Here is a 15,655-nt window from a genome sequence, read left to right on the forward strand (position 1 = left end):
AACACAGCCTGGGCAACTTAGTGGTTCAGTGAGACCCCATCTCAAAATAAAAATCAAAAAGGGTTGTGGGTATAGCTCAGTGGGAATGGGTTCAATCCCCAGTAACACACACACACACACACACACATTGTATTTCAAACATTTAACCTGCCAAACATTAATAGCTTATCAATACAGTACACTGGTATACTGCAGGTACTAGGTATTTTATCCCCATGATCACATGGCTATCTGGGAGCTGTGGTTGCTTCCACTACCCAGCATCAATGAGAGACCATATATCACTGACCAGGGATAAGATTAAAATCCGTAACTCAAAGTAATTCCTACTGAATGTGTATCACTTTGCCACCATTGTAAATTCAAACTATCTTAAGTCTACCTTAAGTAAGGACAACCTATATTATTCAGAATGTTAAAAACACACACCATAAAACGTGGGAGCCTTAGAGATTTAAGTTCCCTTCTTTAAGATTTCTTGAAAAACAACATTTTCTCACTGCAACCTAGCTTCTTTCTCTACAAAGAACATGGGACAACTCCCAGGACAGGCCCTCACAGCATCTCATGTAAATGTGAGACCTTGAGCTGAAGCTTGGTAACCTCTGATGAAACCACTTCAATTCCCTCTCCTGCTGCACACTTTAAAGGATCCCAGCAGGGGAGACTGAGTCAGTCTCGAAGTGGAGTTACCAATGTAGCCCAGGTGCCCTGAGGATAGAGAAGGAGCCCTGTGACAGAGAATTTCAGTAATGCAAATACAAAGTTAAATATGTGCATCAACTGAAGGGGCGGCAGACAAAACGCAAGAATCTAAAACAGAGCCAGAACTTATTCCTCCTGTTTAACTGGCACACAGTAGTGGGACTAAAGTTACCAGCAGTACCCTGAATATGTATCTCAGAGGAGAGGATTTTGAGTGTTCTCACCACAAAGAAATGATAAATATTTAAGTTGACTGATATGCTAATTAGCCTGATTTGACTGTTACACAAGATATACATGTATTGAAACATCAGATTATATCCTATAAATATGTACAACTATGTGGTAATGTAACAAAAACCTTAAAAAACAAAAACACAAAGCCAGAAGAGTTGAGAAATGGGATGAGGAATAAATTGGGGGCAAAAGTAGGTAGTTAAGATGAGTCTGCAAAGAGAGGCTTCCCACTATGCTTCTTTGGTAGAGTAACACATAAATAACCTGTATTTCCCCGTAACATGCTTGAAATGTACTTTTGAATCCAAATAAAATGCAGTCCCTGAACTTTTGCCCAAAACCATTCAAATAACATTAGAAGAGCTGCTTTTTTAAAATCTGTCCTTGTAATATGTGGAATATGTATCTGGTCTTTGTCCCCATTTCCTGGCTTACAGTCCTAAAATCCTTGCACTCTCCTGAGTGGTAAGAGTGTCTTTTGTATGACAACGAGATGACAGGTGGCTGGGGGCTCCTAGATATCCTCAGGATGGAAGCTGGTTGCCAGGGAAACTAACCTTGTAACCAGAGGTTTGGAATTTTCAGTCCTAACCCCCAACCTCCATAGAAGGGAGAAGGGCTGAGGCTGAACTGAAAAACCAACGATATAATCAATCATGCCTATGTAATTAAGCTTCTTACAAAAATCCAAAGGAAGCTGAGTGTGGTGGTACACACCTGCAATCCCAGCACTCAGAAGGTTGAGGCTGGAGGACTGTATGTAGCAAATCTGAGGCCAGCCTCAGCTACAGTGAGTTCAAGACCAGCCTGAGCTACAAAATGAGACCCTGTCTCAAAACACACACACACACACACACACACACACACACACACACACACACACACCACACAGCACAAACTGTAAGGACAGCATGTGGGGGCCTTCTGGATAGCTGAACCTGTGCAGGCTGCTGAAGGGTAGCCTACCAGGAGAGCAGACAGAAGCTCTGTACTCCTTTACATACTATTCACTATGTATCTCTTCCATGTTGCTGTTCACCTGCATCCTTTATAATATCCTTTCTAATAAATAAGTAAAAATAAGTAAAATTGTTCCCTAAGTTTTTGTGCAGCCTTAGCAAATTAACTGAACCATTGTAGTGCTGTGGGAATCCCAATGCACAGCCACTCAGATGCAGTGGCCAATGATATAACCTGTGCTTGTGACTGGCATCTAAAGTGAGACAGTCCTGTAAGGCTAAGACTTCAAACTATTAGGTCTAACACTATCTCCAGGTACATAGTGTCACAGCTGAACTGTATTAACGCCTGCTGTACAATCTGCTGCAGAACTTGTTAATATGAAAGCAGAGATTAAGAGCAACTGGCTTTGCTTTTTCTTTATCTTCACAGTCCAATAAATATACACGCATTTGTTGTCACCACAAATAACAGCTTATGAAACTTTTTATTGCTGTTTCACACTGCTTATTAAGTTATTCAATACTTGAAGTTTTTGCCACTAGGAATAATTATTAAATCTCTTTAATTATTTGCCTTTCTCTTTTACCAACCTTATCAAGGGAAAAGAGTCCAAAATACAATAAGGCAGATGGAAGGCTAACATGTCTTCTCCAAACAATACTTTATATTCAACATAATGTCCACTGACATAACAGAAATTGAAAGGCTCAGATAAAGACAATTTTCTTTTCGGAGGAATGACTAGGAGACAAGATTCCACCTTACAAACTGGACAAATGTAGATACATACAGATATAGTATAGATGATATAGATATAGAGATTTTTTTGAAATATAAGTTGTGAATGTAGTACTATGAATGAGATCTTGTCTCACATCTCCGCTTCACTTCTGCTCCATGATTTCTCTATTTGTTCTCTGATAACAGCTTTTCCTTGCCTTTAGGATTTTCGTTCTTCTTGGCCACTCCTTTGGCTCAGCAATGTGCTTCTGCCTGCCTGCCTTGGCAATGATTCCCTTCCCTCATTCCACATTTTTCAGAGTCTGCCTCTGCTGTTATTTTCACCTGACTCACACTGGCCTTGCTAGCAGAAGATGAGAGCTGGAACACTTTACCTTTGCTCTGGAGAAGTGTATGTTGACCCTGTGGCCTTATACTTGGCCTGTGTCATGCTGCTGATAGAAACTGCTACCCTGATGTTAACAGTGGAAAGCTGATTAAACTAGCTGAGAAACCAAAAACGGAACTGTAGGCCATTTGCGAGGCCTTTCTATTCTACACTTACAACTCAGCTATTTGCATATGTACTCCTTGCACCTTTTAGAGTAAGCCTGATGGCTGCTGTGCTGATGCACTTCTTAAAAATGTGTTCGTAGAAGAAAGTGACCATCTGTTAGCCCATGTTTTTACCATATTCATCATAACTGGTGACCCCCAAAGGTCATGTGCTGGAAGGCTGGTTCTCAGTGTGGCAGTGTGGGCTGGTGGTGGAACTTTTAAGAGATGTAGCCTAGTACAAGGTAATCAGCCCATGGGGGCAACTGCCCTGAAAGGGATCAATGCTGGCTTGCAATGTGAGTTAACTATTAAAAAAGAGCAAGCTTGGTCCCCAAATCTCTCTTGCTTCCTGCCTCACCATGTGATCTCTCCCTCTTGTACGTGTTCCTATCACAGTGCCAGGTTGGGGCGTCTTCAGCAGAGACCAAACAGATGGCAACATCTGATCTTGGACTTTGAGCCTCCAAAACTGTAAGTTATATAAACCTCTATTCATTATAAATCATCCAGCCTCTGGGATTTTGTTATTGCAAAGGATAATTATGGACTAAAAAATTCTAATAAAAGATGTGTTTCATCTGGTCTCAGCACCATGATCAAATTTTCCAGGCAAATCACCAAACTCCTAACACTTTTGATTCAATTAATTTCCAGGATATGAAATGAGTCTTCCAGCTCTAAAAATTCCTAGTTACTTTTATACATAACTTTCTCCCAAATGTTAATGTACGCTCCCTAACAGAAAAGAACATTTATAGACATTTCTGTATTCTTCCTCTACATCCAGTCCTCTCCATAATGTCTAACCAGTATTTAATCACAACTGAATGATAATACAAATCAAACTGCCACTTACAATTTTATTATACAATTAAAATTAAAATTTTTGCCTTTACACACAATATAATGGAACAAAAATGTTTTTCTATATGTCTAAAATAAGAGTTTTGCTCTACCCACCTACCCTCTTATAAAATCATTTTATTTTGTCTATAAAAGGAAAAATGCTACCAAAAAAGTGTGTAATATAGCTCACAGTAAAGATTTGAATAAAAGAAGATTTCTACCTCATTTGATAGGCTACTGATCTACAGAAATAAATGATACAACAAAATATAATAGACATCCTTCAGATTACTCTAATAAGAGTTGAGCCAGTTATAAGAAGAGAACACATTATTCAAGTTAGAACAATGATATAAGTGTTCTTCCTTAATCTTTTCATTTTTCCACAAATGATAAAGTGCCCTAATTTTCACTTTCAAATGTCTCCTTTTCTATAGGAAAAAGAGGGGAAGGGAAAAGGATAGTAGGGTAAATCCCTCCAAACCCAAACGAGAGCAGAATATGTCTTGAAAAAGAAAAGAAAACAGCATTCCTCTTTTGCTTTACCATCTTCCACTTCCCTGGTTGTCTGGCTGGCCGAGATGTGGCGCAGGCTGATCCTGACAACGTGGAAAGCATCGGTTTACAGAGGAATTGTTTTCTCAACATGGATACATGGATCAGTTCCTGGTACTGCTGAACCTATGTTCTGAAATATCTAAAATGAGTTACCCCACAGATGCCTATGTAAATCCACAGTACAGGTAAAACAGTAAAATTTCCAATATGTAAGTAATAACACTACAACAAAGGTAACAGTATTTTAGTTACTCATAGACACATCTCTCTAAATTGTTTAAAATACTGCTTTTGCAACTGTTTATATTTACAGATGTTCATAACCGAGGAAGTAGATGCTAGTAAAGAGTAAGACTAACAAAATGGCTTAAGATATTATAAATCTGCTTGAAAATCAAGATATATTTATTTATTACCAAGCCAGATGTGGTAGCCCACACCTTAGACACCAGCTACTCAGGAGGCTGAGGAAGGGTGATCACACCATTGAGACCAGTGTGGGCAACAACAGCAAGACCTCATTTAAAAAAAAAAACCAAAACCAGAAGTTTCTTTTTTTTTTATATCCCTTTATATTCAAAAAAGATTAAGGTTTTGGAGTTTTGTTGTTTTTTTTTTTCCCAGTAGGAGTAACAAATCACTTTATTAACCTGATTTGGGACAACTTTTACAACATAGCATCCTAGCCAGGCATGGTGGCTCACACCTGTCATCCCAGCCCTGGGGAGGCTGAGGCAGGAGGATCGTTGTGAGTTCGAGTCCAGCCTGGACTACAAAGTGAGCTCAAGGCCAGCCTGAACTGCATACTGAGACCCTGTCTCAAAAACAAAAAAAAATAGCATCCTAATAAGGAAAATTATAATACGCTTTTTTTGGTTTTGAATTTTAATATATTTTTTAAAAATTCTTAGAGAAAACATTTATGTTCAGGGAAATCAAGGTCATGAAGGGGAAGCTGCATCTTGGATTCCCCCTGCATCCTGGATTCCCCCTGGGAGTACCATACCCAGTGTTCAGGTTTTATGGATCTCAAAGACATCAGAGCACTTGAGGGACACTTGCTCTAGGACAGTGGTCTGTCCAACATACTGCTTGCAACGTATGTCTAAAGGCCTATCCCACCCAAGCATGTTTCTCAGTTCTAGCCACCTGCCAGCTGGGGGTTACACTCTACTTTGGAGATTTCAGGTTCCTCCAGGAGACCAGGGTTGATGAATGGGGATGAGGTGGCAAGGTGTTCCTGTAGGTAATAGGTGGAGAAGAGCAGAGGGAACTGGAAGTTACTGACAGTCTACATTGGTCACATATAATTGCTATAAAATAGGCATTATAACCTCCATTTTTTCAGAGAAATAGATTTTAAAATATTGAAAAAAACACATTAGGAATAAAAATTTGTCCAGGTTATGCTGCTGATGAATGACAGAGCAGGGAGTGCATCCTAGTCTGTAACTTGAATCATGTTCAGAGGCTTCCAAAGCATGGGGTAGATAGAGCATTACTATTCTCCAACCCTGGAAAGTTCTGCTAGCAAAACCTCATGATCTCAAGAGCATAAAAGCTTTATCACATAATTTTGTCAGTATATGATAAACTAGGTACATATAACAGAAACTGTAGACCCAAAGACAATTTTGGATCATTATAATGATGAAAGAAAATGTCACTTACGAATCTTATCCAATTTTTTTTGCCACACATGAGATTTGTTTATTTTTTATTTACTTTATTACCAATCCTCCACAATTTTGGATATCTTTTATGACTTGTATTTAATAACTAAGGGAGAGCTGCTATTTGTGTGACTTCCCTTTTTTAATATGAGGAAGAATCTACTAAATTCTAAGGATTTTTCTCTAGACTACAGAAGTATACTTGAGCTTTTAAAAGATTTTAAAGGGTTACAGTCATAGCAAAATTATTTTAAACAAAAAACTGCTATATTTTCAGTAAAGAAAGAAATCAGCAAAGGTTCAGGATCTGCAAAAGAGATGTGTGAATATGACAATTAAAATGTTAAATAGAAAGTCAGACATACAGCTGTATTAGTAATTCACTGTTTGAACTTCAAGTTGTTTTTTTGTCCCTCTAGTTCCTCATTTTAAAATGGTTCACAAAGAGAATTGTAAAGCTAGAAAGTACCCTAGAGGTTATCTTGTCCAGTGTCTTTATTTTACAGATAAAGAAACTGAAACTTAGAGTCAAATAATTTGTCCAACAGTTACCCTGAAAAATAAGGAAAATAGAAACATTCCTTGTCCACTATACAGAGATTTTTTTTAGAAGACGAAATGGGGGGAGGGAAATACTAGATAATTAAGTAGTAGTACTGAAAAAAAAGTTAAAGCTTACTGTGCCACGCAAGTAAAAGTTAAAATTTCTCTCAAAAAGCATATCATGTTTATTCTTACAAGTGAATGCTGAGAAAATAGTTATCCACTTCAACAGGATCCCAACAAGTAATTTTAAAATAGCTTTTCCGTAGGTTCAAATAGGTTTAAAATAGCTTTTTAATAGGTTCAAATAGGTTTATAGGTTCCATAGGTTTAAAATAGCTTTTCCAGCTTCAAATGATTTAAGTGGAAGGAAATACCTTCTGAAAATTAAAGGGAAAATTCTCCAGAGTAAAATTAAGTGTGAAAATATTTGGTCAAAATGTAATTTAAAAATATAAAAGTGACTAAAAAAGTAGGGGCTAAAAAGTGAGCAGAAGTTACATCTGTTGTGAATATAGTAGTTAAATTTCTACACTTTAGTGACCTATACCCGTAAGTGGACTTACCACCTACAAAGGTGACGAGAAAGCAATAAGCTTAGTATCCCACTGAGAACTTTTAATGCACAAGACTTTGAGAAAGATTAACAAATATAGGCATGAGAACCCAGATAGAAATGGTAGGATAGAGGGAAACAGGGCTGAGAATAGGAGAAAAGTGAAACACATAAAACCAACCCAACTGGCCATCTTTAGCATTGTGCAACTTCCTAAACTACATATTATCTCAGAACTACCCAAAAGACATTTAAGAAACCTAAGATCATGAAACTGCAAATAAATACGATGTTTTCTACATCTCATTAAAAGACTATTAAATAAGCCCCTGATTCTTCATTCACATTTAAGTACCTTAGCCATTATAATTAAACTTGCTCACGATAATGTTGTATTCTAACGAGCAAGTAAATGTGGCAATATATCTAGAAATTGTTCCTGCCTCAACAGGTACCTAGTGTTTTCATATTTATCTAACATTATGAATCACATACTGCTATACGCACTTAAAGCCAAAGTGTAAAACAACAAGGTATGGAGGATAATCTTCATAGACTTTAACCCTAAAAAATGAAGACCTACATTTACATGTGCCAAGTACTCTTCCACACACTGGGGAAACAGTAATGAACAAAATCCCCAAAGTCCCTGCTCTCATGAAAGGGTGTTAGGAAAACAATGAAAAGCCAATCAGCACATCCCCTGGAATCTTGGTAAAATGTCAATTTACTATCAACAAAACTGGAAAACTCATATAACTTATATAAATGTCATTATCTCTTTATCAAACAAAAATTATGCAAAAGACCCACAAATAAGTAGGACTCTACATCAGTTTTCCTGATCCACCCCCATCCCCTATGGCGCATACATAACAGAATGCTTTGAGATATAAGTCATGGCTAAAATAGAAGGACAGTAATTTGACCATGATAGGGCCAACTTATGGCTTTGTTATACTTAGAAACTAACTCAGTAAGCTGTGGCCTCTCAAATAAGATCTTAATAATAAATATGTGTTATTTAGAGCATTTTTTGTCTGTTTTAGTTTCAATATTAATACCCAAATAAGTGATTTTTTTTTATTTCAAATATCATGCCTGTCAGTTTAAAAACCATTATCAACTAGACTGTTAATCAAATTATGACTTGCAACTCACATTTTAGGATGGGAATGTTTCTTCTTTTCCAGTTGAAGAAACAATTTTGACATGATGAATGCATATGTTTGCAAAACTCCATCAAAACAGGGAAAAGAATTGAAAGAAACAAACAGAAATAGAGCTTTGCTTCTGCAGATGGGAAAGGGACCAAGAAGTGGAAGGAACAGGAAGGAAGTGGTAGGGGGCAAAAAAAGAATTAAGATGTGCACATGTACCGACTCTACACAATAAATGTAATCATTTTTGAAAAAGGAATGGATACAAACATACTAATAAAAAGTAATACAATAAATGCATATACACACACGATCAACTAGATACAAAGGAGAAAATAAAATAAAGGACTGAAATTTATACTAAGCTATTTTGCACCAGAAAACAAGACTATATGGGTGTAAGGAATTAACTCTTTGAATCAAGCATACACTTGGTAATTCTGAAATATTAATATATAGGTCATAAATCAGAGAAAAAAGCACTTGCAGATTCCCAGTGTAAATTAGCTAACGGCCTGATTCAGTCTCTCAATCTCTCCCTCCAGCCCAACATCTCATCCCCCTCTGTTCTTCCAACCAGTGATACATGGAAACACAGGGGAAAAGACCTGCACAGTAAGAAAGCTGAGGCTAAAATTGGGCACAGTCCCCCAAACTAGAAGAAATATATACTATCAATAGAGCCATCCCCTCTCCTCCTGTTAGACTGTGAACTCACTCTTTCAAGGACAGAGGATAAGTTTTATTCACTTTTTTATGTTTATATCAAGTAGTGCCAGGCACATATTGACCCAACGAATGTCTTATTCTCTTCAATTAAAAAAAGGCAATTAAAAAGATCCTCTACATCCTCCCACAACTAAAACCACTGACCATCTGGCACCTATCCCACCTTCTTTCCTTGTAATGTACCACCCTTCCAATAACACCTACCCTTATACCCACCACATCTATTCCTTTTTCGTTATCCTCCAAAAGAAGAAATGTAGGCATTTCTCACCTAAGCCCTTGACAAAAGCTCCAAATATAACTATTATTTTCATGGTTTTATAAAGATTATTCAACACATTACACAAGCGATCTATGAAGAAAATACAGGAATGATTAGCTAGTATTCCTTGGCTAAATTCTCTCAATCAGAAATTATCTTACGCTCAGGGTAGAAATTATTTGGTCAAACATTAGAAGGTAATATCAGCAGCAAATATCTATGAATCAAGAAGCTGTGTGCTCCAAAATCAGGTGTGCAGATGCAAAAATGTTTTGTTTTTTTAAAAAAAAGTCTGGCTGGTATTTTTTTGAGATGAGCTGCTCCACACCCATGAGCAGCATAGACCATAAAAGTCTCTATATGTAGGGTCAAGGCACTGCCCAAAAAGTGGATCTACATGCACTTAATTGCCAGAAAATTGTGCAAGCAAAGTTCTAAGACTTCTAACTTTGCCCTCTGTTTTTCCTAATTGAAGTCACTGAAATATTTTATCTAACTTGGTCTTTCACAGAAACATTAAGCACCCAAAATCAGTATTAATACTCATTAGGTAATTTGAAGGACTGGGTTCTATACTAGACAGTGCTTTAGGCATAATTTCTATGGGAAGAGCATTGTCTACTGATGACCATCAAATGCAGGAAAACCGACCATGAAGTCACAAATAAATTTTCTAGCCTCCCTCAAGGAGTACCCATCCTATGTTTTTATTTTTTCCTAATCAATTTCTTAGGTCCTGTCACATCTTAAAAACCACTGGCAGCTCAATTAAGAAACTTCCTGAAATATAAATGATTCAGCAGTATTATCTTTGCCTACAAGATTACGAATAATAATTGTTCTCATTTAGTTAAGATAGACTTTTATAGGATAGTCTTATACTATATTTTGAAAACACAGAGCCTCTGAAGAACTTACAAATTTGTTTCCTAAAAATGACATACTAGGTAATTATGGAATGACTAATTAGACTTTCTGATATGTTTCTGTTGAAAAAATACTTATGCAATTAATTCCAAAAAGATACTGAGAAAAAACCAAATTCACAAAGCCAAGAATTCGGTTCACTTAGTCCACATATACTTACACACTCAATTCTTTTTAATTAGATTGTTTAATGAATACAGAAATCACACAACCCAAATCAGTGTTACCTCACATTTAAGGATGATCAGTGTAGTGTTATTTTTCATAAAGAAAAACTGGATCAAACATAAGTATCCTTCAAATAGGAGAAGAGTTAAATAAATTATTCCACTCAACATTGGAATATTAGCTCAGTCAATAAACATAATGAGATTTATCTATATGCCCTGATCACAATTATAAGACAAAGGCAAACTGCTAAACCACGTGACTGCTATGAACTCACTACAAGGGGGAAAATTATACAAGCAGTAAACATACACACTTGTTATGTGCGCAGAAAAAAGTCAGGGAAATGCCCAATAAACAATTCTGAGTTATTTCTCTAAATAGTGAAGAAATGGGTAAGGACAGGAGTAGAAGGCTGTAGCTCTTTTACTTTATGTATTTTTACAGTGGTGCTACTTAAGTTTCTACATTTTCTTTGTATTAACAAAATTTAAAAGTACAGTCCTCTTCATAGTTTTAAGTTTGAGAGGTTATTAATTGGTATTGAGATAGCTTAAAACATTTTTCACACATTTTTATGGAATTAGTTTTAAATTTTTGTAATATTTTAAAGTATCTTGGTAAGAAATTTTTATCCTATGAAAACAAACTTAAATTTTAAAAGGCAAAAAGCAGTTGGAGCCTGATCAGGTAAACAGGTAATACTGTAAACAATACTGTTTGAATCATACAAACTAGTATTGTATTATTACCACTAGCCATGACAGGGAATTAATAAATGAATGGATGAAGACAAAATGTGTACATATGCACAGTGGAATACTAGTCACTCTTTAAAAAAAAGAACAAAATACTGTCAGTTATGACAATATGAATGAACCTGGAGGACACTGTGTTAAGTGAAATAAGCCAGACACAGAAAACTAAATACTTTATGATCTTGCTTGTATGTGGAATCTAAAGAAAAGATAAACTAGTAAGTTACAGAGAGTAAAATGGTAGTTATAAGAGCTAGAGCTTTGGGAAGATCCTGGTCAAGGAATACAAAAATTGTAATTACCAGGAATATGTTGAGGAGATCAACTATACAGTATAGTGACTACAGTAAATAATTACATATATGATATACTTGAAAACTAGTAGGAGAGTCGATTTTAAATGTTCTCTCTCCCTCAGATGATTGTACAGTGTTGTGTGTGTGTGTGTGTGTGTGTGTGTGTGTGTGTGTGTGTGTTTTTAAGACAGGGTCTCACTCTAGTTCAGGCTGGCCTTGAACTCGTGGTGATCCTCCTGCCTCAGCCTCCCAAGGGCTGGGATTACAGGTATGCACCACCATGCCTGGCCATGTTCTGTGCTTTTTAAAAGATGTCTCATAATTTAACAGTCTTATCTCCTCTGTGCATTTATTTACAAAGTATTTCTCAGCTCCTTCTTAATGGAAGATATAATTATACATTTTTCATTATTATTCATATGAGCCAAGAACTGTTTGCCAAATTTTCATATCACACATAAACACAATCAGAAAACTTAACTTCTGTCTATCTAGATATAAAAAACAGTTTTATATAAGATATGACATTAATCATCCAAAATAAAAATATTTTCAAACAAACGCTTAGGAAATTTTTGACATTTCGTGAATTTTCTAAATTTTTGAAGTTTTGCAAACAGAGCTAATTTTCTCACATATAAGCCTTTCAAAACATTAATTTCAAAGCATTAATAAAGAGAATGCCAACTCAATTTTAAATAGTTTCTCTAGAAACAGTAGTATATATTATTGATATTATTTATGAAAGATAGATGTTAAGATTCAACAGCTTAATAGACTTTTAATTATGATTCCCTCAAAAAAAATTTATTGAGTACCAACTTATCTGCCACATAATTAAAATGCTAGGAATTCAACAGAGAATAAGGCAGTCAAGAAGTCAGCACCACCCTCATGGAACTTACACTCTAAGGGCTGGAAACAGTCATTTTCAAACATGAAAGAAAATGTCAAATCATAAGAAATGTTCTGATGAAAATAAAAGAAGGTGATATTGATCGTGACAATCTGCTCTTCCAACACTTAAAATGAGACCTAAATGTCAAGTGGGGACAGACATTAAAGAACTGGGGAAAGGAGATTATAGATAGAACAGGCCTAGAGATCAAGAGCCCTAAGATGGAAATGAACTTGAGTTATCTGAAGAAAAGAAGAAACATATTCTGAATAAGGGTGAGCTTTGCAGAGATAAGTAAGTAGAAATCTGACTAAATAGATCCTTAAAGCTAAGGCAAAGGCTTTGAATTATGGTCTAAGAACAATGGGTTTTTTGTTTTATACTTAACTATAGGAAGTTTAAAAACATATCAAAGAAAAGACCAGAACAAACCCCTGTGTACTACTCATGACTCAGTCTCATCAATTACCAATTAATGGCCAGTCTTTTTTAATTAATACTCCTTACTCATTCCTTATTCACTCCTCAGACATCGTATCATTTCATGTACACATATTTGAGAATGTATCTCAAGATAAAAATTCTTGTAATATGACTATAATCTTTGTAATCTAAGTTACACTTCCTTAACTTTTTTTTCTATTAAAACTTATTTGTTGGGGAATAACAAGTTGGAGTTATTTGTCCTGAAGGATTTTTCATACTCTGGATTTATTTATTGCATTCTCACAGTATCACTTAACATGTTTTTTATTTAACGTATTTCCTAAATCTGGATGCTTAATCAGACTCAGGTTTGAATGTTGGAAAGATTAATCCATAGTTTATGCTATGGACTTTCATCATTAGGCAAGAAAATATGCATTGTTTTCTCTTTGTGTATGATATTAAAAGAGAGTAATACCTTCTGCCTAGACCTATTACAATATTTTATTAAAGGTTATAAAATGCTGATATTAATTTCTATTATCCTTACTTTATTTATTAGCTGATGTACTTCTCTAGAAAAAAAAGTTCTCTCATCAATTACTTGGTTAAGAAAACAGGAAAAGCCGAATACCTGATTATCTTTATTTTTTAAATTTTCCAACTAATGAGTCAGTTACCTGGCACATCAGAGTGTTTAACCAGGGAAGTCTTTAAAGATTAATCTGGAGACTGTTTGGAGAAGACAATGATATATAAGAAAGCAAGAAAGACCAATGGAGAGGCTTTTGCAATATTCTACATAAAATATGATGGTGGTTTGTACTAGAACAATAGAGAAAATTAAGGGAAGTAGGCAATTTCAGATATATTTGAAAAGCAAAGTCTAGAGGACTTGTTCATAAATTTTATATATGGAGAAGGGAAAGAAAGAAACCAAGAATGAGTTCTAGGTTTTAGGCATAAGCAACTTCGTTTATGGGAAATACTAAGAGGGGTGGATTCTGATATGGATGAAATAAAATCAATATTTACCAAATCATTATTGCTATTTGTCTGCATCTTGATGAAAAGATAATTCAAATTTTCAGAAAGTAAAAGAATACCATTTAATGATATTTTTCTATAAATAATGTTTTGCTGAAATAACAATGTAAGACAAATTTCTTCTTTTATTACAGGGAACTTTTCTCTCCCCCACTACATCTATATCTAATCTGTATCCATATCTATATCTAAATTTATATCTATATCTATTTATAGATAGATATGTTTATATGGACAAAATACATGCCAGGTTAAAATAATTAAAGGAGAATATCAAATTATTATTTTAATTCAAACTATCAATCCCTTATACCAGCTAATTGATCACCACAAAGAGAAGGGCTAGACAGACAGCCAGAATATACAACAAGGGAAAATCAGAGGTCAAAAAACAACAACCAGTTAATTACCACTAACCAATTAATCTTGGAAGAAGATCAGAATACATTCATTTCTCAGAAGCTAATTTTCCATTCTCCCATTTTTGAGTACCTGTTGGGCCTCCTTTGCCTCTCCTTCAAAAAGCAGCTAAGACTATAGAAGGTTTAAGAGTGAAAAGAAAGAAAGAGCCCAACCTTAATAAAGCAACAATAAAAATAATTAACATTACCTTCTAAATGACCAGAATTCTGGAGATGTATTATTTTTTATTACATTATTTATTTGTATTAGTACACATTTGCAGTACATAATGTCTACCTTTCTTCTGTTAAGTTCATATGTGTACTCTGCACATTTTAATTCCTTTTTTCATTCCCCTTCCCTCACCTGCCACCCCTACTGCCCCTCCTCCATCTTGATTCGCTTACCATTGAGAAACATGTCTCCCTACTTCCTATTATCTGTCTTTTACTTTGCTCTTTATTTATTTTGAGTTTTTCATGAAAAAGAAACCATGAGATATTTAAGCTTGTGTGTCTGAACTATTTCACTTAACATTACTGTGTCAAGGTGCACATGATCTTGATTTTCATACAGAAAAGAAATTTCTACATATAAAAAGTTTAGATGTTACTTCACTTTGATAATATATATTTGCACAGTATCTGTAATTGGTGAGTTAAAAATGACAAATGAACCCAACCCTATGTAATCATTCATAAATCATATCATGGCTAATAGTTGAACAAATGCTACAGTTTACATTGGACTTTACGTTTAAGTGGAAATATAGTTTATTTAATAGTAAATAGGTTTCATGAGAATGCTCTATTTGCATAAAATGCAAATGATAGTTCTGGTTATATTTTCCACTCTCAACACTGCCTCTGTGGACTCCACTCACATTTCTAAAATATTTTCTACTTTATTTTAAAGAGAAAAAAAAGAGGAGTCTCTGCCCTGTGTGCACCCACGGTGGCAGACAGGAATTCCTCACTCAGAAGCTCTGGGGACTGATCTCACTGGGGTTCACGCGTGTGCCTTCCTTGCACAGGCCCTGCACTGAGTAAGCGAGTGCCCCAAGAGGTGCTGGTCCCACGGGTCGAGTCCCTGCTTTACTCCCACCACCACAGTTCCCAGCTGAAACTTGTGGAGAGAGCCAGACAGGAATTCCTCACTCAGAAGCCCCGGGGACTGCTCTCATTGGGGTTCACACCTGGGCCCTCCCTGCACAGGCCCTGCAC

At 35.7% G+C, this 15,655-nt stretch overlaps 1 protein-coding gene across 5 annotated transcripts in view; it reads right to left on the reverse strand.

The window, feature by feature from the left end:
- The window catches only part of Nubpl (nucleotide binding protein-like), a 199,588-nt gene that overhangs the window by 54,110 nt on the left and 129,823 nt on the right, over positions 1–15,655 (reverse strand). The window contains exon 1 of one of the 5 annotated variants that reach the window (XM_005376954.2): positions 1,378–1,397. The exons of the other annotated variants lie outside the window; for them this stretch is intronic. The gene's annotated coding sequence lies outside the window, so the exon portion shown is untranslated. Of the gene's footprint in view, positions 1–1,377; positions 1,398–15,655 lie in introns of those variants that run through there. 5 annotated transcript variants of the gene reach the window in all.

Source organism: Chinchilla lanigera, unplaced genomic scaffold (assembly GCF_000276665.1).
Source record: "Chinchilla lanigera isolate Chin_1 unplaced genomic scaffold, ChiLan1.0 scaffold00008, whole genome shotgun sequence".
NCBI lineage: Eukaryota > Metazoa > Chordata > Mammalia > Rodentia > Chinchillidae > Chinchilla > Chinchilla lanigera.